General features: G+C 47.0%; 1 pseudogene; it reads right to left on the reverse strand.

The window, feature by feature from the left end:
* Positions 1-7,749: 7,749 nt before the first annotated feature.
* Positions 7,750-16,103, reverse strand: LOC146170983 (kinesin-like protein KLP2 pseudogene; annotated as a pseudogene).
* Between the last annotated feature and the right edge of the window lie 7,974 nt (positions 16,104-24,077).

A 24,077-nucleotide genomic window follows, 5' to 3' on the forward strand; every position in this document is an offset into this window, starting at 1 on the left:
GCGCGTGATTATACCGATAAGCAGCGCACAAGCTATCATTTAAAATGAAAGCTTTGGGATGTGCTGCTTTCTGTCGGCCACCCCCACTTTGGAAAGTGGAATATTCCTGGCACTCTCGCTATCTACGCATACGGCTACAATAGCGCGGCGTCTCGCAAATTTTCCGCTCCGGTCAGGAGTCAGTTGTGTCATTCTTTTTCCGTTGCAGCTGTACTTTCTAGAATAGAAGCCTTCTAGAACACTTTGTCCGTGGTCCGTGCTGCCTAGTGCTGATGAGACCGTAGGCCTAGCGATCTGTAGTCGAACGATCGTTCAAGGCATATGGTGCGAACTGGTGCAAGGTATCGTATCACGCTCTTTACAGTAAGTAATTTTAATCCATAAAATTATTTCATTATTATTTCATTTCAGTTTCTGTATTTCGCTTTATTCTCAAACAAAACGTAAGGTTGTGTTTTATTTTTGAGTGACGCATGCGGCATCTCCATTGCTGCCATTTAGGCAAGCGCAGTGCTACGCAACTGACTTAACTGCTGCCACTACCCCCTTGACTACTGTGCGTTCGGAAACCACCAAAGCGTCCAAAGTTGTGCTGAAGTTCAGTACCAAAATAGAAAGTCATGGCGCTGACCCAACGGGTTGTCTCATGGAGTGATGCCGCAGAAAACGCCCATTGTTGTAAGTATCGTCCGCAGACGCCTACAACGTATCATTTTTCGACGCTCTTGAGGAAAGAGCCCAAGCCTTGAATGAACTGCTGCATGTTGAAAAGCTCTGCCCTAACCGTGCCCTAACCATAGTCTGTATTCGAGGTCTTCATTTGTTAGTGGTTCGCAAACTTGTGAATTCGAAATCTGGAAGTATGAATTTGACAAGGGAAGAGACATATGCCCCTGTTTGGTCTCGAGCTACAAAGGCAGTCAACGCGAGGCTTACTGCTTGCCTACGTGTGCAGTCCTGCCTGTGATAAGTTTGCTCGCATCACTGCAGATGATGTGTAACTTTGCAACCTAATCAAATAAATGCTTACAGTGTGAAAAGAGGCCGCAGGTACACATTGTGTCACTACTGCCATGCGTGAACGCTTGATTGCATGTGAGTGCAGCCTTAATTTAACAGTGCAACGCTTTTATACCAGAAGTAGGAAAGCTGCTTGAAATCAAAAGTGCAAGTCAAAAGTTTCGTCTCTGGCGAATAGCCACATTAAAATGCTACTTCTGTATTCTCCCTTTTTTTTTCTGCCATGTAAAACTACTGGTAGAAAAGTGAATTTTTTTTCCGAGTTTAATTGCTGTAGCTAACTGGCTAGCATGTATGTTCTCTAAATATAGCATCTACAGCCATTTACTTGCTTTGTTAAATTGTAGTATTGACATTTTATCTTCGAGTCTTCAATCTGAATGCAGCACATTTGTGCAGAGTAGCATCACATTCCAAGTATAAGGTATTGGTCATAAATGAAAGTTTTATTATGAGAGACAACAAAATATATATATATTTTTTTCTAATTTCAGGATATCGCAATAGTTCCCATGTTATGGGAAAATAAAAGAAGCATAATTTCTTATGGAAGACTTTTCAGTATTCTTTAGTTCTGGTCAAAATGGTTGTAGCCAAAAACCTGCTGTGCAGATTATGGTATTTATATTGTTATTGGAAGTATGCTATCGTGATATACCTAAGTGGTTGGTAGTTGTATGTGAATAGTGGTCAAGGAACTCTTTTTACCAAAATAAAACTTTCATAGTTAACACAACAAAGCGCAATGACAAAGTATGCAGGTCGAAGTAGCATTTGGCGAGCCTGTTAGTCAGAACAGAAAAACTAAGAAATATTTCCAAAATTCTGTATTCATGGTCAATTTGCAAAGCCTGGGGGGCGAACTACGGGACTCGCTCTAAAGTTATAGAGCGTGACATCAATTGACGACGCCGTGACGCCTCGGCGAGACGTCAACGCGTGACGAAAATCTGAATCAATCAATGATCGCCAGGGTGCGGTTTATTCGCAAGTCAAGGAGCCGTTTGCTATCTTTTTTATAGATATAGCATGTGAATAAATTAACTAAAGCTTTATTTTTTCATGAAGCCGCATTTCAAGGTCAACGTCATCAAAGAAATCATGAAGCAGCTACAGTTTTGCAATTAAACGCTCTCGTGGGTACCTTCTTTTGCCGCGAGGGCGCGCTGGCAAGGGTCTCCGCCTAAAACCCCTCAATAAACTAAAAGTAGCGCCAACATGTGAAGTTTGCCGCCCGCCTCCTCTCCTGCACTCTCCTTCGTCATTCGCCCCTCTCATTGGCCGAGCGCCGTCACGTGCGCGCGCGCGCTTTTTTTTTTTTGCTGGGCGTGCAGCTTCCTCCTTTCCAGCGGGGCGGGCGGCGCGCGCGCGGCACATATCGCCGTGTTTTGCTGCCACGCGGACTGCTACTAAATCGTTCCCGCTGGCTATTTAATTTTTTTTTTTTTTTTCAAGCATGTTGCGCTCTTTGGCCGGCGGCTGATAGAAGCACGGTGGTGAAGGCGAGTTCAACCAACGCAGACATCGCGTACAAATGGTGTCACGCACTGACAGTTGAAAACGGAACCGTTTCAGCGCAAAATATAAAAAAAAAACTGTTACCACGCTTCTCAAGTTTCACGGTAGCTTACAATTCAGTCCAACCTGCAAAGAAACCATACAGACTGCAGCTTCCGCAGCCTAGTTAATTTTTTTTCAAGCATGTTGCGCACTTTTTTCAACGGCTGACGGACTCAAGGAGGTGAAGGCGAGTTAAATCGACGCCAAAATCGTGTACGTATGGTGACACACCATGGCAGCTGAACTGGGCACCGTCTCAACGCCAAATATAAAAAAAAATAACTGCTACCCCCTCCCCAAGTTTACCGGTAGCTCACAAGTCAATCAAAGCTGCAAAGACTCCACACAGACTGCAGCTTCCGCCGCCTATAGTTAATTTGATCTGCAGCTGAAGTTGAAAATACATGGAAGACAGCTGCTGCCACACTTCTCAAGTTTACCGGCAGCTCGCAATCCAGTCAACGCTGCGAAGAAACCATACACAGACTGTTCCAAAATTGTTCCTGTCCGCCGCCTAGTTACAAATTTTATAAAGCATGCCGCTGAGTGGCCAAATGTGACGAACTACGGACACACGGAGATGACGGTGAGTTGAACCAATGCCGAAATCGCGTATATGTGGTGTATGACACTCACAGCTGAAACTATTCTGGCGGGAAATCCCTGTCAACATTCGGTAATTATGTTTCAGCAGTGAGTAATATTTTAACCTGAACACATTGCGACAAAATGCAAGGCTCTGGTGAGACCCGGCGCACGGCCGCCTCGATCGGCGCGCGCGCGGCGCTGATCGAGACGGCTGTGAAGGGCGCCTGCTCCGGAGAGCGCGCGCTAGTCGCGCACCCCGTAGGTGGAGCCACGGTCGAAATGCGAGAGGAGGAGCGGCGCCGCCGGAGGAGGAGAGAGGAGATGGCGCTACTTTTAGTTTATTGAGGGGCTTTATCTCCGCCAAGGCTGCCCTATGTCACCACTGCTATACCTGCTCTATGTGTCCAGGATGGAGCGGGCACTAATAGAGTCATGCCTTGGCTTCCGATTGCGGTTCACCACATGTAGAATAGACGAAAATCGCCGTCTACCTGGGCTGGCCTTCGCAGATGACTTGGTCATCATGGCAGAATCGCCAGCGGAAATGCAAGCCATGCTGAACATTTGCAATTCGGAAATTGTCTCCCTGGGACTTAAATTCAGTGCAAAAAAGACGGCCGTCGTCCGCTTTGCAGGGCACGCCAAAGGGGAAGCAGAGCTGATGCTTGGTAAAGAGAGGCTGGCAGTACTTACGGAGTACAAATACCTCGGGGTGAAACTCTGTTCGACCAGTGGTAGAATCTGCAGCCCCCAGGAAGAATCGGTGCGAAAGGCAGCTACGCGCGCCCAAGCAATACTCCGCCGACGTTGCCTATGGGGCTGCAACAGATTCGTCATGGTGCGAGACCTGTGGAAGATCGTCCACGTCCCCGGGCTCACATTTGCGAACGCAGTGGTCTGCTTTTCGGCGACAACGCGCAGCTGGCTGGAGCGGCGGCAGCGTGAAGTGGGGCGAGTAGCACTGGGCTGCCATTGTAGGGTTGCGAACGAGGCAGTACAAGGAGACCTGGGGTGGTCCAGTTTCGAGGCCCGGGAGGCAACGAGCAAGCTGGGATACCGCGGTCGCCTCATTGTTATGGCACCGGAGCGCTGGGCACGCCGAGTGTTCGAATATTTGTCGGCCACATGCATTAGAACGAGTTGGACGGCCCGGATCTACCAGCTCGAAAAAAAGTTCGGATTTTTCAAGGACCCCGTAGCGGCAGAAACGGCTGGAAAGTGGGCTGCCGAAGTGCGAGAGCGAGTGGTGGAAGCCGAACGCCTACAGTGGTGCGCCAGCATGGAAGGCAAGACCACCCTGACTCTCTACCGGAACCACAAGCGGAACATAGCTCAGGAGCATCGATACGACAACAGCGTCGGCAGTGCTCTGCTCTTTGAAGCAAGAGCAGGAGCCCTTAAAACGCTTGCCCACCGTAGCCGGTACGATGAGACTATTACATGCACATTGTGTCGGCTGTGCGGTGCTGAATCCGAGACGATGGAGCACGTAGTGCTGCGGTGCGCATGCCTCAAAACATTGCTCCCAGAGGGCGCTACACTCGCGCAGGCGCTCGATTTTGACCCGCCGGACTGTCCTCCGGGTGGTGGCGAGAGTGGCGCGAACAGAACTCCCTTCGTGCAGGCGTCCAAAAGGAGACTCACGGAGTGGTGGACAGCAATACGCAAGCCGTAAATTTTTTTTTTTTTAAATTGTGTGTGTGTGTGTGTGTGTGTGTGTGTGTGTGTGTGTGTGTGTGTGTGTGTGTGTGTGTGTGTGTGTGTGTGTGTGTGTGTGTGTGTGTGTGTGTGTGTGTGTGTGTGTGTGAGTTAAGTGTGGTGTTGTGTCTATGGTACTTTGTATTGTTTATGATTTTTTTTTACGACTGCGGCGCCAACATGGTGCCCGCCCGATACGAAGGGTAGAGTCAATAAATCATCATCATCATCAAACCGTAAAAATGGCGCTTTTCAGTAAAACAGCTATAGTGCCTAGAATATACTGGCTAGTGTGTCGAGCGCGCCGGCTGGGATGGCTCGGAGAGCAATGAAAGCCGCCGGCGGCCGCATAGCGGCGCTGTGGTGCGAGAGGGTGCGAGCAGGTTTCTCGCGCACATTGCGCCGCGCTGCTGAGAGTTGGAAAGGGAGCTGCGCGTTGCTTTGGCTCACGTTTAATACTTTGTTTTAGAGCTCTTTCAGGAGCTTAGGATTGATATAACGTTTTAACATGCTAATGTTAATATCGAATTGCTTTGTACAGATTGCTCGAACTTGAAAGCTCAATCGGTACGTGAGCCACACGCTAACCCGGTAAACGCACATGAGAGCTTTCGCGTTTGGAGGAATTCAAACTCAAAGAATACAAGTCACGAAACACAGATTCGGTTTAATAGAACGAAGGCAGCATGTTTAATCAAAGGTGACAATGCGAGTGGAAGGCAATGCTGGCATGTTCTTCCCACTTGTCCAGATATCCTAAAAAGTCTTCCAAGAAACGCATGTCTGGGCTACCCGGCTTAAGCGCACGCTTGGTTATCCTGGAGGTCATTACTCGTATCAGGCGATTGATTAGCGTGACGAAGTCTTCTGTTGGTTGCACCCGAGTGTATATAGTCTCCACATGCCGCCATTGCAAAAAAAAGTCCTTTAATAACCTCATCTCCAAAAAGTTGGAATGCAAGGTCAACCTTCATCTTTTCAAAGTTATTGGGTCTTAAGCATAAGCTCGGCTGTTATCCACGGAAGGTATCCGCATCCATGTAACCGGAATGAGAATGTCCTCAAACGAATGACGGCCTCCGTGGTGGTTAGGTGTCTGCAGTGTAGCCTGGCTGCCACTCTGTTCACCCACAATGCCCGCTTCACTGGAGCCGGAGGAGTCGTTGCAGTCTTGAAAGCCAGCTTCGAGAAAACAGGAGCCCTCGTTGATTTCCGAGCCCGAATCGCCGGGTCCAGTCCCTGCGTCCCGCTTATGGCGTTTACGAGGTGGTTGCTGCTCGCATATGTTTCTTTCCTTCCTTTTGGTGCCGTCTTGGGCACAAGGTGTGGAGGGTATAATGTTAACGGTTTGAAAATAACGATGTTAAAATAACCATCTTCTACATGCTTCTGTTTCGCACCCCAGTTATGTAACCCCCCTCACATATTACTCCAATCGGAGCCCGTGAGGTATTTGAATAAAAAGAAAAAAAAAAACAGCAGAACACAAACGAGGAACCTTTACTTACAGCGGCTAATTAAGGTACATCGCGGCCTGCGATTGCACAAGGTTTTGCCGAAGTCACCATCTTTTGAATGAAGAAGCTGATGAAGTTTTTTTTTTTTTTTCTCAGATACGCAATATGCACGAGACGCGGCCGGTTAATCGCGATGAAGCTCGTTGGTAATGCCGCGCTTACGGTGAAACATGCGCCTAATATATAACTGCATCCATATGACATATGTGTAGCGCAAAATGACAATCGAGGGACACAGAAAAGGTACACAACACAGGTGCTGTCTGTAGCGCACTCTTTGCGCTACACACTGCCATGGAGCACCGTTACCGACTCGCCCAGGTTTGCATCCTTGTGAATATAAGTGCATGCTCTAAAAATGTTTCTCGCCAACAAAAGCAGTTGCCGTTTACCTTCAGTCATTTCTATCGATGCTTCGTTCCTATTGTACAGAATGCGTACTTACGTAGCATCAGATAGCGCAGTAATACGTACGCTCCTTGTTCTAGCGGTAGCCCCGTTTGCCAAAAAAGACCTTCTCTGTGCACCACCGCTTTCTCTTTGGCATTTTTCTCTGCAGTTTAGTTAGAGGCACTGGGGAAACAACAATCGGGAACCGCGCTTCACCACTGGCGACACAGTAAAAAAAGAAGGGATACAGGCGAGCACAGAACGCGCGCACAAAACGAGGAAAAAAAAAAAACCGATGCAATCGTCGCCGAGCAGGTAGAAGTGCGGAACGACTCGCATGAGCAAACACCTACTCCGTAAATAAACTACTGCACCTTCGTGAAAGCAAAAGAGGCGCAGAAGCAGGTTTAACACGCACGCACAACACCAACAGATTGCCGTATTCTGAAGAGAGAAAACTGCGTCGTCTGCTCAGGTGGCACCCTCTTGACAAGCAGCGCCCTCTGCCGCTAACGATTGGCTTTCATTGCAAATAGCGCCATCCTCGCCCATAGGGAAGCGCGGGCGCTCGTCACACTAGCCAGTATATTCTAGGCACTATAAAACAGCTGATTCCACAGCTAGTGCCGGCTTTTGCGCATCATCTGAAGTCAAGGTACTGTGTGATGGTCCTAAATGCGCGGAGAAATCATATCGAAAGCAGTGTAATCGGGGCTTTGTTTATGTTTCTTTAAGAAACAAACAAAAGAAAGATCGACCGCGGAGCACAGGCAAAATAAACTTTTATGTCCGCACGAGCGTCTCACACACAAATGGTTCAGTTAGAACGCGCACGGGGAAAAGGAACGCGGTTGAGCATACACTACCAACCTCGCTCGTTTTTATTCGTTTTGCACTGTATGTCGCCTCCGCCTTTTGCTTTGGGCGAACTGGGGAGCCCAACCACCCTCCAGCGCCAACTTTGCAGCAGTTGAGTTCAGTCATTTGACGCACGAACTTGCTCACCGTCAGTGGGGTGGGCCGAGTTGACGCCCGCACTGTTGAGGCCGCTGTCGACGCTGGCTTCGCCCTGTTGCTCACCGTAGAGAAAAAGTGTGCTTGTGGCAGGCAGCCGTCTGCCGTCGCTGACTGATTGAACCCATATTGCAGGGTCCAATCCAAAAGTCTCCTCCTTCGACATCGTACAGGTCGCTTTAAAATGAACGGTTCCTCGTGTTTGGTTCCTGTTCTTTCTCTTCGTCGCAGCCTTCAACACACCTCTCGCACTTCGTCTTCTAGCTCCGAATGGCACGGGCTGCAGACACGATATTTTCGCGCGTTCTTTCTTTGAAATGGTATGACATATGCGCAAGACATATAGTAATCATCGACTCCGACGGCGCAGGTGATAATTAACCTCGTCTAATTGATTTAAGGGAACTATTCTCAGTTGATTGATGCCAGTTGGTTCCCTGATGAATTCCTACTGGCTCCAACTGGAACTGCAATTGTTTTCTTTTACCACATTTGTGTTTCACTCCGTAAGTCATCATGGGCAGGGTTGAAATCGCGCGATGGTTAGATAGCATCCTCGAGGCGCTGCAGATGAAGTTATGTGATGTTAGGAAGATAGCGAGAGGCCGGAAAGCGTGGCGTGATATGGTCCATAGGGTCACGAAGAGTCGGACACGACTGAACTGAACTGAACTATCAAAACACCCGATGTATTCGGACTAAGGAATCTGAATTCTTTTCTAGCGTTTTGGCCTGTTGTTACACCGCTGTTGTAGTTACCTAAACCTGGCTGTCAAGCGATATCCCTTCCAGTGATTTCTTTCCTAATAATTACTCTGTTTTTAGAAGCGACCGCCCTGAAACAGGACCAAAACAAAGAGGAGGGGGAGTGCTCATTGCTATTGACAGTTCTTTGCAGTGTGGTCGACGGTCAAATCTGGAAACTTCAAGAATGTGTGTGGCTTGAGCTCACTTTAAATCGACATGAAAATCTTCTACTTGCAGCTTTCTACATTCCTCCGAGTCTTCCTCCTCCAGCCTATGATGATGTTCTGCTCTGAATCGAACATGTTATAACTCGTCATAGCAAACACAAACTTCTCATTTTAGGCAATTTTAATACTGCAGGTATCAAATGGAACTCATTTACTTCTTCTCACAATAATCATTACATATTAAGCAAGTGTAACACTCTACTTGATTTTATAGCCTTTAACTCTTTGCAGCAGCACAATTTCCTTGAAAACTGCTGTGGTAATTCTTGACATCAGTCTATCGAATTTTGAAAGTGTTCGAGTCTAGAGTTCCGACATACAGCTAACTCGCTGTGACAAATTTCACCCTCCACTTCTTGTGACTACTTTTGTCTCTGCCTCACCCTCTACTAATTCAGATCGGACGGGGAATTAATTCGCCCCGTTTCGCGTATGCACGTGGTGACTATGTCGGTCTCTTCAATTTCTTCTCTTTTGTCGACTGGTCCTTTTTAAATGACATTAGTGATGCCGACGGACAAGTCAGTCGCTTCACTGAAATAGTTCTTAATGGTATGCATCAGTACATACCTCTGCATACTCCTACTCGTAGGAAGTTTCCTTTCTGGTTTTCCAGAGAACTGAGAACGGGCGTTAAAACTTAAGGAACGGGCTCATCGTAAAGCAAAACGCCCCGGGTTTGACAATTGGGCAGATGAGTTTCGCCGCTTGCGTTCTCTTTCCAAACGCAAGCGGGTCTTTAGAGAGGAGTGGCACAAATCGTCCTAGTAAGTTCTGGCGGTACGCTCGCAAGCGTTCTATTAAATCGGATTCCAGCATCAACTTAGTTGACTCTCAGGGGTCGGAAATTCGGGATGTTGCCGACACTTTTGGCGAACATTTTCCTACGTATACAAACCTCCACACTGCGATTCCGTATGCCTCCCATCTGGTGCACCATCTAATTCCTTTCTCTTTGACGGGAAGATATTAACTGCGAGTCTTAAGCGTCTGAGACCATCTTTGTCTCCTGGACCTGATGGCATTCCAGCCTCCATAATAAAAGCCTTCAGTTGTATCTTTGTATACCAGTACTGACTGCTATATTTAATAACCGTTTGAAAAATGCTGCCTTTCCTCGCGTGTGGAAAATAGCACGCGTGTTTCCTGTCTTCAAGTCAGGAAACAAATCTCCTGTTTCTAATTATCGTCCGATTTCTCTTCTATGTGCAACCTCTAAGCTTTTCGGATTAGCTTTGCACAATGTGCTTTCCTTCCATCTCAAACATGTCATCATAACGAATCAACATGGCTTCATGTCGGGTCGCTCTACTTCAACCAACCTAGTCACGTTTATGACATATGGCTCTGCAGCAGTCCTTCAGAGAGGGCAGGTTGACACTGTGTACTGTGAGTTGAGCAAAGCTTTCAACGTTGTTACTCACTCATTACTACTTGAAAAGCTTCTACTCTCTGGTGTCGAAGTCTCACTCGTAGCCCTCATACGTAGCTATCTCGTTGATCGCTCCTGCTTTGTCAGTGTCAATGGACAGACTTCCTTCGTTTATCCTGCAACCAGCGGAGTTCCTCAAGGTTCTGTATTAGGCCCGCTTCTCTTCTCCGTTTCTATTAATGACGTTTCCTCCGTCATCAAGAACTCCCCGTTTCTTCTTTATGCTGATGATATAAAAATATTCAAGGTGATACATTCTTTTCAAGATTGCTTGTTGTTGCAATCAGACATATCTGCTTTTCCTGATTGGTGTGCGAAGAATCGACTTACCCTCAATTCTTCCAATACTAGGGTTGTCTCATTTACTCGTAAAAGGCACAGCTTTCTCTACCATTATTCTGTGAATTCTGTGCTGTTGGATAGGGTTAATGAAATTAATGGCCTTGGTGTACTTTTTGACCGCACCCTCCAGCTTCTCCTCTCATACTAAACGCATTGGTCAGCGGGTTATGCAGACACACGGATTCGTCTGCAGACTTTCGAGAGAGTTCCGTACTCCACTTTCATTCCTAAAGCTGTACCTGTCCATATGCTTGCCGCTTTTGGAGTACGCGTCGGTTGTTTGGAGTGACACCTGTAAATCGAACTGGAACAAGGTTGACAGAGTACGGCAAAAAAATTTACGGATATTTCGATATCGCTTTCCTTGCTCAATTTCCTCCTCTCGCTCCACCAAGAGTACCCCACTGAATCTTCCTTCTCTTAACTGCCGTCGTGTCAGAGTAGATTTACTTTTTATTTACATGCTCCTTCAAGGCCACATTATGTGCTCTCAGCTCTTAGAGTACATCCTTCTGCGCGTTCCGCAAAAGAACATGAGGAAATTTACTGTTTCAAGTTATCTGCGTTTCGTCATTACCATTCCACTCTCGACAGAATGCAGATGTGAAGGAGGAGCACGGTACTCAAAAAGAAGAAAGCTATAAAGCAAATCAGCCTGTAGAAAAGGAAAAGAAAACGAAGAAAAGACACAAACATAAAACGAAATTCGAAAGGTATACTCGAGATCGGCCGGGATCTGCAGTTTCTTTTTCCTTTGTTTCGCCAGAGACAGTTTGATCACATCGCCGGCGCTAACTATCTCCGCTGCCCAATTCAATAGACGGCTAATCTCGTTAGCATGATACCTCCAACCTCCTCGCGACGATACCGCACCCCGGACTTGTCTACGTTCTAACCATAGTAAAACGAGACGCTTTCCAAAGCTAGAACGGAGCAAGAAAAAAGTCTCGACTCGCCCCGATGCCTTGTCAAAGGTCGCGCATGCGGCAGCGGGGGTGCGCGCCCCGTCCTCGCTTTTGCTGCTGCTGCCGTTGCCACTGGCCCGCCCCATTCATCCGCATCGCGGCGGGTGGGGTGCCGCCGCTGCCAGAGGACTGTGGGGAGGGCGAGGGGATCGGAATATAAAGTCTGCCCAACGAACAGCGCATATGGCCGTGACATCCGTCGTCCCCAAGTCCGACCACGCGCAGTGCACGGCGGCCCGCAAAAGGGGCGCACGTCACATCACCCCAACCACCATTCCTCCGCCTCCTCCGGCAACTGTGCGCGCGTGCGTCGGATGGGCAGCGAAACGAACGCTCAGAGCGGCCGCCAAAAATCGGAGCTAATTCATGCAAATGGGCTATCGTGCAGTCGATGCGCTCATGCGAGCTGACATTCTATCGGAGTCGCGAAAGGAACCAAAAGTCCACGCGCCATTAGAAGTTGACGCGATTGCGCGAGGACTAACAGGGACGATCCGCCATGCTTCCGAGAAAGCTCCACAGTGCCAGGCGACATCTGCTGCGCAGTGTCGATTCTGCACCGTAGTTATTTCAGTGCGAGACGTAAAAGAGTGCACTTTAAAGAACGAAGCAGTCCAACCCGCCACGAATTCTGAAGACTTAAGCCGCTTTCTTTAGGGAAAGACGGGCGCTGCGCCTCTGCCTAGGGCTTCCACAGTCAGTCTCTACCACTGTTCTGTACTTGGAGGCCCGCATCCCGGACCTTAACTCCCGTTTCCACCTTCTAACTGTCAGATCATTTTTGCGATCATTTGAGACTACTCCCGGTGTGGCTATACCTATTTTTGTGTCAAACCCCGCACTCTTTCTCACTCACCAGTGGCCAAGGGTCTGCAAGCCCCAAGTTGTTTATACGCACAGCATTTTAACAAACATTGGTGTGGACCTTGCTTCTATATGTCCTATTGGTTGCGCAACGTCCTTTGTGGATATAAATTATGATTCTATATTTCCATCTAATGTGAAGCACTTGCCCTCAAGTCTAATATCCAGTCTCCTATGTGAACACCTTGAAAAGTTCCCTGATCACACTGTAATTGCCACTGATGCGTCTGTGATTGCGCACAAAGCTGCGATTAGAATTTTTTCGGAGTCTCTTTCCTGGAGTTTTTCGGTGCGTGTCCCGGATTACACACCGATATTTCTAGCAGAGTTTATGGCAATGGGCTAGCGCTACTAAAAGTTCCCTGCAGTCAATCAAAAATAATTTTTCTATCAGACTCTCTTTCTGCTTTGTTGTCGCTGGAGTCAGCACGGGATGCTCTGTTGAGCCGCTCACTAAAGTATTTCATACCGGGGTGGGTGAAAGAAATACGCTTCATCTGGGTCCTCGGACACAGCAGTATTTTCCACAACGAAGCGGCAGATTTCCTGGCTAAATCAGCTCTTGAGGCACCTGTTCCATGTACCATCCCTAATATCATCATTTTTAAAATCTCCCGTTTCCAGCGATATCAATACCTAGCCGCTACATGCAATGAATCTTTGCTATCTATAGCCGAATACCAGCACCTCATATACTCATCGAAAGTTCGAGCATGTAAATCACGGCAGTGTGAGGTTACGATGACTCTCCTGAGATGCAGGATTCCTCGCTTAAATCTTTATTTATGTAGATGCGGGATCAGCCCCACAAACCTTTGTGAGGCTTGCGGTGAAATTGAAAATATTGATCACTTCCTTCTCGCTTGCCGATGGTTTTCACATCAGAAGAGGGTGCATTTAGAAACTCCAATTGCACGCTTGGGATTTACGTTATCGGTCCCGCTTCTACTCTCCTTCGGTGCGAGTGCGAAAGGATTTGCGTTGCCTCAAATTTGTCAGTACTTACATAACTACATCACGCGGACAGATTCCCTTGCTAATTGCATTCCAAATTTACAAAACTCCAAATTTTTGCTTCATATTTTTTCATTCAATAACTTTTGTGATCTTAAATCTTTTGTTTTTGTTTAGTTGTCAATTATTTCATTATACTAATTCAAATTGTGTAGGACATTTGGCAGTCCACACTGAACCCTGGCCAATCCCCCTTCGTGGGTATGTGCCAAATATCAAGGAAGAAGAAGAAGAAGAAGAATGCAGACAGTTATAGGAGCAGAAACGAATATTATCCACATTTCATGCAAAGCTGGGAATCACAGGGTTAAATTCACCTATACAATAAATAATCACCTTGCTAGACGAATTAGGTAACATGGGCAAGGACACTAAAAAGACAAAACCTTAGAGTCGTATGTGGCCACGAGCGGGCCGAGAGGATTGCCGTGGCCCATGGGCTTATGGACTGATGTGTATTTATTTCTTTCTGAGACCGCTTCATCAGCACCAAACCGCAAGACCAGCGCCAGCTGTTCTGGCGGGCCTGCAGGATTGAGGCGGCACATGGAGCCCTGGACTGAGGGCTCCACTCAGGAAGAAAAGGAAGTTTACATAATGTTTTTCCTCCTCCTCCTCCACGAATGAGATAGCGGCCTATCTTCTCTGCCCTACAACTCTTGCCGCCTGACTCGCACGCAGCACGCAGCTGTTTAAAGTTGTCAAGGAAAGAAAAAGACCAAAACGAAACTGGGCAAAATTTGAAACCAGGGAACATTCGACCACACGATAGCGTCCGAAACATGCTGGGGTATTCTCCACAATCTAGGCTGCGGAGCCTCGACTGTGGACTACCGCAATGGGTGGACATGTTGGCTGCAGTACCTTCATCAGCAAGTTCCCTGGCTTTAGGAGTGTATGCCACAACAGCAGTTCCTGTAATCGGCTGCAGAGTGTTGCAAATGATCCTCCAACGCCTCTAAGGAATGACGCCGAGTGGCGACTTTTTCAATGCAGTTTAATAGGCAGGACAGGCACAGATACGTGGATTCGATGAAAAAGATTATACAGTGCAATAATTACTGAAATGTGAGTTAGTCTCAACCTGGCTGAAGCGGTCCTTTGAGCTCTCCACGAATCCAGACTGTCTTTCCTTGTTGGTCTGACCGATGACAGATGTTCGGTGAAGCTTATGATACAGCAAGTCAATGTCGATCGTCTCACACAAGCTCCTCAGCAGCTGCAGTGAGTGCAGCTTCCGGACGCAAACAAGGGCAGTCTGCTGTCTCTCTCAATCGACGTCTTAGACAGCACCTGCTCAGTTGCATCCAAGCTCATCTTCATTTCCCGGATTGTGGCAGGAGCTGTATAGTCGTTTCTGAAACTGTCTGCTTTTATTTTTAATAACACAGCTGATTAACTGCTGATAGCTTTTCTGTCGGAGACTCAGTCTGAGCTTCCTTCTCCAGAATCTTCTGTGACTGGCCGTTCGATCTGCATTCTATGTTCCTGTATAGTTCTCCTGGTCCACAAGGATCCCATTCTTGTCACTGGTTGCTGCGACGTCCCTCCGCATCCTCTTATATACTCTCTGTACTCCTTAATAAGATCTTTCTTGGTAAATTTTTGGTTTACCTCTGGCTGCTTGGTTATTTTCTTGGCCCGGTGGGCGTAGTCCAAGGTGCTCGAGGTCTCCTCAAGGTTCCACATGTCTGGTGAGATTGTCGCAGCGATGGAAGTCATGGAGCGGCTGCCCAAGGAGCTCTGCAGCAGCCGCGTCACTTTGCTTTCTCTGTAAGGCACACATGCTGCATTGTCCACCAAAGCAGTTATGACACGGCCCAAAGTAAGAAGAGATTGGTCGCCGTGGCCTGCTTCACGGGCTCCTCGGCCAATAGCGCCAAAGCAGCCTATGTTCTCGATGTCCACAAGGTCAACCAGGTCGAGCTGTCCAGTTTTGGCCAGCTCATCGCCATCATCAGTCAATTCACGGATGCGGACAGTGACTGCAAAGACGGCGTGACTGCGTGACGAGGTTGCGTTGAGCAGAGTGGCCGCAGGTTGGCGCTTAGCTGCAGCTTTCTCAAGAATGAAGACCTCTTGACGGTTGCGCATGATTTCTTCGAGGGCCTGGATTATCACGAATTCCTTTCCAGCAGAGTCCTCGTAGATCTTGTGTATCGATGTGCCCTCGTGTGCACTCAGCAGATCAAACACCTCCTCGTTGTAGAACTCGAGGAAGGACACCTCGATAGTGGACTCGATGTCTTGTGCTTGGAGTTCTTCAAAGACCTGATGCATAGTGCGGGGAATAATCCCGGCTAGCTGGTCATTAACCCAGCCCAGATGAGCATTTGATCGTTGACTCTTTGTGAAGGTGTAGCCAGTGCACATTTGGCCATACGCGAACACAGTGCAGTTGTAGCCCATCATGACCTGGGCTATGGTGGGCCCCATGACCGCCCGGTACATGTCGATCTGCTTTGCTTCGGGTCCAAACATCTTGTCAAAAGTGGATGACTTGCAGAGAGAACGCTCCGGAATGACGCGGTCATTTACAAGGATCTCTTTCTTGTCCGCGACAACCTCGACTGCCCTTGTGTAGCCGCTCTTCTTCAGTGTGTTCAGGGGCCGCCACCGTACAAAAGCTTGAATGTGCTGGTTCCGGAGCTTCTTCGTAGCCCTGGCGCTCATCAGACGAGGCGGAAACGCAGGAACACCAACATGCACCGCCGCTGACGCATTCCTCTTCTTCTTCTTTGACTTCTTCTTCCTTGGCAAATGGCACATATACCCACGAGGGGGATTAGCTAGGGTTGTGTGTGGAGAGCCGAATGCACTGCATATACTGGATTACTGTAACAAATCAATTATCAGCTAAAGAAAAAATAGATTCAAGATCGTAGAATTGAATAAAAGGAAAAGAAAAAAGACAGCGAAGTTTGTAAATTAGCACTAACGTTGGAATCTGACCTCTTCTCTCCTCAAGCACATACCCACAGGAACGGATTGGTCGGGGTTTTGTGCAGGCACAAGAAATGTTTACTTGATCCGAAGTTAGGCTGTATTATATAAAAGTATGAATTAGGAATAAGTTCTTGCAAAAAAACGTTTCGAAAAAAGAAAAAAAAAATCTGACTGTCTGCCTGACTCGCAGCACGCAGCTGTTTAAAGTTATCGAGTAAAGAAAGACAAAAAGAACCCGGGGATCATCCGAGCACGCTATAGCGCGATTGTTGAGCGGTAGCCGACGAAGCCCGAGAGCTGCTAACAAACACAGTCTTTATTAGAGCCCGGCGTAAGCCTAACGGCGCAGCACGAGCCGTGCCGAAGCTCCTGGTTGGTTTGTGGGGTTTAACGTTCCAAGCAACTCCGGCTATGAGAGACGCCGTAGTGGAGGGCTCCGGAAATTTAGACCACCTGGGGTTCTTTAACGTGAACTAACATCGCACAGCACACGGGCGCCTTGCTGTTCGCCTCCATCGAAAAGCGGCCGCCGATTCCGGGATTCGAGCCCGCGTCCTTGGGAACAGTAGTCGAGCGCTGTAACCACTGCGCCACCCCGGCGGGGTGCCGAAGGTCCTGCTAGCTTCCGCGAGCGCACAGCAGCGCCTCCCAGGCTATCCAAGACTAGCCACTGCAAGTGGCTACTGCCTATTACATCTCCCCTGACAGAGAAGCACTCTCTTGGGCGGAGAGCCTATACCCCAGACCACCACCTACAGGTACCTCGGCATTAACATCAGTGCCCAAGGAGACGTATATGCAGCACACGAAGAACACGTGCGACGTTCCTCCCAGCGAGTGTGCTGTATTTTGCGCAAACGGTGCCTGTGGGGATGCAGCCGATACGTAATAGTTCGCGAATTGTGGAAGGCTGTGCACGTTCCGGCCCTGACATTCGCGAATGCTGTGGTGTGCATATCGGCCTCTACGCTTGCTTGGCTGGAGCGCGGACAACACGAAGTTGGCCGAGTAGCCCTGGGGTGTCACGGGCGAGTTGCCATTGAGGCAATCCAGGGTGGCCTCGGCTGGTCGTCGTTCGAAGCTAGAGAGGCAAGCAGCAAAATTGCATTCTAGGAACGGCTCCGCATATAACCCGACTCACGATGGGCACGACGAGTGTATCGGTACCTCTACTTTAAGGGGACCAGAACGCGATGGTGCTCCCGGGTACAGCGGTTGCGCTGCAAGTACAGTCTCTGAAAATTCCACCCAAGAGAACGAGCTAACTGAACGCAAGAGCGGACGCGCGGTGCGGACCCGGGTGCAAGCAGCAGAGACCGGCCGCTGGCAATCCGCTATGGAGACCAAATCAACGCTCCAGATGTACCGCACGCACAAGCACCAGAACTCCTGTACGACAACAGCGGGGGTAGTGCCCTTCTTTTCGAGGCGCGCGCCGGAGCTCTGCGCACACTCGTGTACCGCCGGCGCTTCGATGATTCCGCCGAGGCACAAGCCGCCACCTGCAGAGCTTGCGGGAGACATGAGGAGCTCCTAAAACACCTGGTGCTCCACTGCGAGTCGGGTTGTCTCCTGCAGATGGCGCCACCCTTTTGTGCGCATTGGGCTTCAAGGCGGGCGACAAAAGCGACAAAACGAACGCTGTCGCAAGTCGAAGTGTTTCCACGACGAAGGCTAGGCTAGAAAAGTGGTGGCAAATAACTCGGCGATGACCGCCAAACGACTGAACATCGCACTCAGTGACTGCCACAGCACAGTGTGTGTGTGTGTGTGTGTGTGTGTGTGTGTGTGTGTGTGTGTGTGTGTGTGTGTGTGTGTGTGTGTGTGTGTGTGTGTGTGTGTGTGTGTGTGTGTGTGTGTGTGTGTGTGTGTGTGTGTGTGTGTGGCGACAATGTGTATGCGTGTTGTGAATGTTTTGTTGTTTTTATTATTATTATTTTTTTACATTTTTTTTTGGTCTGATCCGGGGGACCCCGTTGATCTCCCGATACGAAGGGAATGACCTCAGACTCATCATCATCACCAGCTTTTCGACTCTCTTCTGCGAAAATTGTGCACGCCACAGAGAAGCGTTTAGGGGTAGATCGGCTGGAAACGCTGATTGGTGGACACGCCGCGGCCTGGCGTGACGTTTTTTGCGTCGGGCTGAATGCTTAACCGGACGTGACGTAGTCAAAAACTGGGTTTGCTTGTCTTTTTTCGTCCCTAGACGCTCTAGGGAATCGCTAGGAGCCCCCGCTCTGGCAACGCGCGCGATTCCGGCATTCGGTTCGTGGATCTCGCTGCTGCATGACACCGGCGCGTTCGGTCACCGAGGTGCTCGACGATGGCGGGCCTGCGCGTTTACGTCAATGCGCTTTCGGCACGCCGATCCGTGCTGTACGTTGGGCGGAATGACGTTGATAATGGCGACGACCTGCGGGAGATCGCAAGCACCGTCAAGGTAAGTATAAATTGCGCAGAATTCTCTCATTTTGCTTATTTATAAGTACTGTGTCGCTTGTCTCTCCCCACGTGCTTCCAGGACCTCGTGCAGCAGCAGCTCGTGGCATGGACGCTGCTCGTGTTCAAAAAAAAAAAAAAAAAAAATCGGCCACGGCTATGGAGACCTCCACGAAAACATCCGCCGTCGGCAACTAAGCGCTGCCTGACTGCTATGCTGAGGCGCACGTCTGCCGTGCGCATTCTCAACCCTGATTGAGGTACAAGAACGCAGATTTCTTTGTCGAAGGTTTTGTAATATGTTGCGCATTCATCAAATCGCTATGTTCATAATGCAACTTTTTCTACTCTTTTACAGCACCGTTTCCTGTATGCTGCGAAGAGACCGAGGATTTTCTTTGTACGCAGCAGCCCATGTCAGGGATCGCGGCATCGATCAGCTCTCCAAGATCATCGCCGCAACCCTCGTAAATGTCTACAGTAGAAGCATCGCGACAGCATCCAGGGCAGCATATAACCATGGCACTGTGTACGACGTAGTGCACCGCTGTTGACGGTGCACGGCAAAGGGCCACGGACGAGTGCAGGGCGTTGTGTTCGCCACGCCGTCACGTCGCTGCGCATCCAAACGGCCCTTTTCAGGGCCGCCCCAATGTTTCCTGGCAGACCGCAGACCTGCACCTCCCGTACTCCTCTTCCCTCTCTACGTTGCACGTGGCTTCGTATCAATCGTCGCGGCCACCAAAATAACTTGCGCGCTAGGCCTCTTTACCAGGCTATACGTAAATACACGCATGCTTAATCGTGTCAAATTTGATTTAATAAAGTGCTACAGTGCTTATTACCTGCTTCCCTCACGCATTCTTCCGAGTCTTCGTGCAGCAGCTGCAGAACACGTGGCAAGCGTCACTCTACTGCCGCGACGAACGCTAACTAAGTATTCTGCGGCTTTGTTCAGCGATGTTAATTGAAGTATCGACATTTTATATAACAACTGCATAATCGTCTTGAATATTGCTTCATAAAGTACTGTACTGCTTAATTCTCACTTACCTCGTGCATTCCACAGCTGCTGCAGCTAGCACTTGGCCAGCGTCGTTCTCTCCAGTGCTGCAGAGACCACAAACTAGGCCTCGCGATAGGCTACAATATACACCGCGGCTTTGTGCCGCTGTGTATTTTTTTTTTATAAATGCATCACATTTCGAAGGTTATAGTCGCCATCCAAGGATCACTTAACTCGAGAGCACGGGAAAAGGCAGAAGTGTACGCACCTGGATTCGATGCCATGTACAACGCCGTTTTTTTTTTTTTTATTTTTTTTTTCACGAAAGCATCCTACGCGCTAGGCGTCCTAGACAAGGTTCAAGTGCAGTGTGCCTTTGTATAGTAACCATGTATGGGGTGAGCAGTTGCCATGTTTTCAGTTCACTTTTGTTGGCTGTTTCTTAAATAAAAATGGTCTCTGTGTCTGTCACTGTGTCTAAAGAGCTGCTCTAGCCGAACCACGTACGTAGCGATGGATTGAACCGCGGCAGTATGGCTTTGTTCCAAGTTTAACAAAACAGTTGAGGCCAAATCAAAATCGGAAATGACCATTTCCAACTGGATATTGGCCCCCAGTCAACAATTTGGAGTCCAATTCAATGGCAACAGTTCAGCTCTGTGCCAACATTTCGTACAATTAAGGGAGTCGAAATTATGGAAATGGCATGCATTTGTGAACATCAAACATGCTTCACATCCAATTAACATGTCATGCAATGCTAATATAAAAGCTCAATATTCTATCGGGGAACTCTATGAAATCTGCTAGAGCATGGAGCACACGTTCGTAGAGATATTTTTTTTAATTACCAGCACTCGCAAAGGTATTGAAAATAATTGAATCAAGTCCCATTCAAGGAATCAGATGAACAGTAACAAATCATCCTTTATATATTTTGTTTAGTACCTCAATGAAGAGTATTAGGCACACTTTTGCTGAATTTGTACATAAATGACATAATTCATATTGACAACAGTGCTCAGCTCATCATGTATGCTGATAATAGTGTGTTTATTACTGGCTTTGATCTCAATGAGACTGTTTTACATTGAAATTATTTACTTGAAAAATCGTTTGCCTGGTCCAATTTCATGAAGAAATAAACACAGAAAAACTATTTTATTTTGAGTATGAAATAAGAAAATGATGTAAGAGATGGCTACCGATCTATAATAAAAATATTGACCTTGTAGAAACTCGCATAAGTCTTGTGTGATTTTTTTTCATTTGAGATAGGAAATTCATATAAACAACACTGCAAAAAAAAAAAAAAAGATTTCTTCAATGAGTGAGCTTTACCTTGATGTGGTACTGTCCTTGCCTTTAATTATGCAAGTCCCCACAGATAAGGTATTGCAGTTTTATGTGGGCAAGCACCACAAGAGCATATATCAATAAAATGATAATTCTCAGTAAATTAAATGTGTGTTTCTTACATAACAGATATTGACTGCCGGTTTACGACATGACACCTCCGTGCAGAATACAGTATAATTATCTTTAACTATGAATGCCACTTGTTGCATGTTTCCTATTTTTCTTGGCGGGACAATAAAAGCTTTCTTTGCTCGATGGCACTGCTGCAATTTAGAGCCACTCCGTTTTTAACTCAAAACTCCAACCTCTGGTTTCTCCCGCACTTTCACACTTGGTGCAACCTGCAATCAATAAAACACAATCTAATGGTCTCACTGAATGAACTTAAACAGGTATTGCTGAAATTGTGAAAACAGCTATGAATACACTTTTTAGGGTTGTAAAATCAGAAATGTTGCAAAGTTAAAGAGCACTGCAGAATCTGCATTGGAGCAATGCAAAAGAACGGATGCTACTGCAACATTACATCACCCTCCGTCGATTGACACCACTCATTAACCTCCACCACTTCTCAATTACTCACAACTGCTGCGGACAGAAATCTGTGAAATCTGTGCGTTTGCCAGCGCTGTGTTAATGTATTTTATGTTATCACTTATACTACTTGAGAATTCATTTAGTGTTCTATCAGTGTGTTGTGTTACCTTGCTAACAAGTTTCCTTATATCTTCTTTGCATGTGTTATTGTATGTAGTTGTATCCCCCCTACAATAATGCCTCATGGGCGCTGTAGGTACTTACAATAAATAAACATAGCGAAGTAATACTTTCGCATTAATAGATCTTCTAGACATAGGGTCTCTAATTCTTGCACTTTTTTTTAAATAATGTGTAAATTTTTTTATCCTACTCTGCAGCTACTCCTTTGTAAATGGGTCCAGGACCTAAGTGCATGAGTTGCTCTCTGAAACATTTAATTTAGCTCTCGAGACTATCTAATATGCTCGAATTGAAATCATTGACTCCAGATTGGACATTGAAATTAGTTGCAAAATTTTTAACTGCAAAGCCTATTGAAATCTAATATGTTTGGGTGTATTTTTACTAGGGAGCAAAATGCACCAGCTTCCTTTAACATCTTAGCCAGCGCACACACAATGCATCATTGAAATGTAGTTTGAATTCCAGTTTCACCATGCATAACAATTGTCCATTCAGTTTGGATGTTCATTAGGAATATCAATTCTAATCCGTAAGATGACCATAACTTAGCAGCCCATAATAAAAATAAATTGCTTCTTTATAGAGAGTTAAAACTATGCAGTTGGGACTAAGTACTTATTCCAGCTGGGAGGTCATCTGGAAACTGGAAGACATTTGATTATGGAAATTCAATTAGGACTAAAAATTCGAATTGGAAAGAATGAAAAGATGCCTAAATGGAATGAGGGCTTCTAGAGAAAGTGTAAATTCTGGAAACTCAATTGGATAATACAAGACTCTTTAGCAGGATCTAGAACACATCTTTTACAAATGAACACTTGAAACTTAGAGCACTGGCTGATGCTCACCGCCGCAGCTCTCAGAATAACTGACAGCATGGGCAAAACTACAGTAGGTGTTAGTGCAGTATACACCAGTGTTGTCACTGCGAAGTGAAGAGCCACAAAGCAGAGGACTGCCATCCTTACTACTGCCAATATAAAAGTCCTTCTCAGAGCCACCCCATTGTTTCCTGGCAGATCATGGGCCTTCAACTTCATTGTCATGTTTCCTCGTTTTTAGTCTTTTGTAGGATGTATTGGGCCTTCAGTGGTCTGTCATGCAACACTGCATGACTAATCCACTGAGTGCAAAGCCGTTAACCAACAGAGATATCTTTTCACTTCATGTGCGGCACACAAACATCATGCATAAAACAGGCCACATGTCACTATTCCATCTTTCTTTACACTTTCTTTCTTTAGCACACTCTAAAACCATTCCTGTAAAAAGCTAGAGCTTCTTTTACGCAAAGTGACATGGCAAGTATTGTAGCTTGAAACATTTTCAAAACGGAAAAATAAATGCATGAGGTGGCTCACAACCATTGTTTTTTTGTAAAATTGTGTTGCTTCATAGGCAGTAACTTGAACAACACTGACAACATTTCTACATTACTTTGAAACAACCCAGGCAAAAATCCTAACTGATGTAAATGGTTTAAGGAACAAACTTCCAGTTCATACCAGTTGGATAACAATGGATCCCTAACTGGAATTCAACTGGGATCAACATTCATGCGTATAAGGTACCCGTTGCATGCGAGCCTTGCTACCTGTTGATGGTTTACAACTCCGAAAGAACACAAAAACGAGGGCACAAGTGCAGATAAGGCGCATGTTTGCAGTCTCCATGACCGGTTGTATTCGTTCCTCTGTATCCCATGAAAGCACTCCATTTCTAACCCCCTATGGCGTAGGTCAGCGACATCCGGTGCAATAATGCGGGGCAACCGCCCCCCCCCCCCCCCCCCTTCTTCATGAACACACCTGAGCGCAATACCATCAACTACTTTGTCGTCAAGGCTTTCTTCGATTGGGGAAGTTCGTTTTTTGTATCGCACAACATTGTGCAAGCCGAGGCATTTTTTTTCCTTCATTTCTTAAGACTTCAACGTAACAAGCATACCCCACAACTGATAATAGCTATATTACGAGGGGCATATGTCATATTTTTTCTTTTCTTAAGAAAGGTGCATTTGTGAAGAATTAAGTAGAGGTTTTTGACAGATGAATTTCTAGATTGGGACCACTCAAATAAAAGGGCATATAAAAACCACAAGAATTGCAAACTTTGAGCATGTAGAAATACTTGGTAACACGTACAGTAACTAAAAAGTGGCAAACTGGCAGATGCGACCAGGATTATAACACGGTGCCATTGTGAACAATTTCGTTTACATCA

This window comes from Amblyomma maculatum, unplaced genomic scaffold (assembly GCF_055883805.1).
Source record: "Amblyomma maculatum isolate TAMU_Amacu unplaced genomic scaffold, ASM5588380v1 scaffold_24, whole genome shotgun sequence".
Classification (NCBI taxonomy): Eukaryota; Metazoa; Arthropoda; class Arachnida; order Ixodida; family Ixodidae; genus Amblyomma; species Amblyomma maculatum.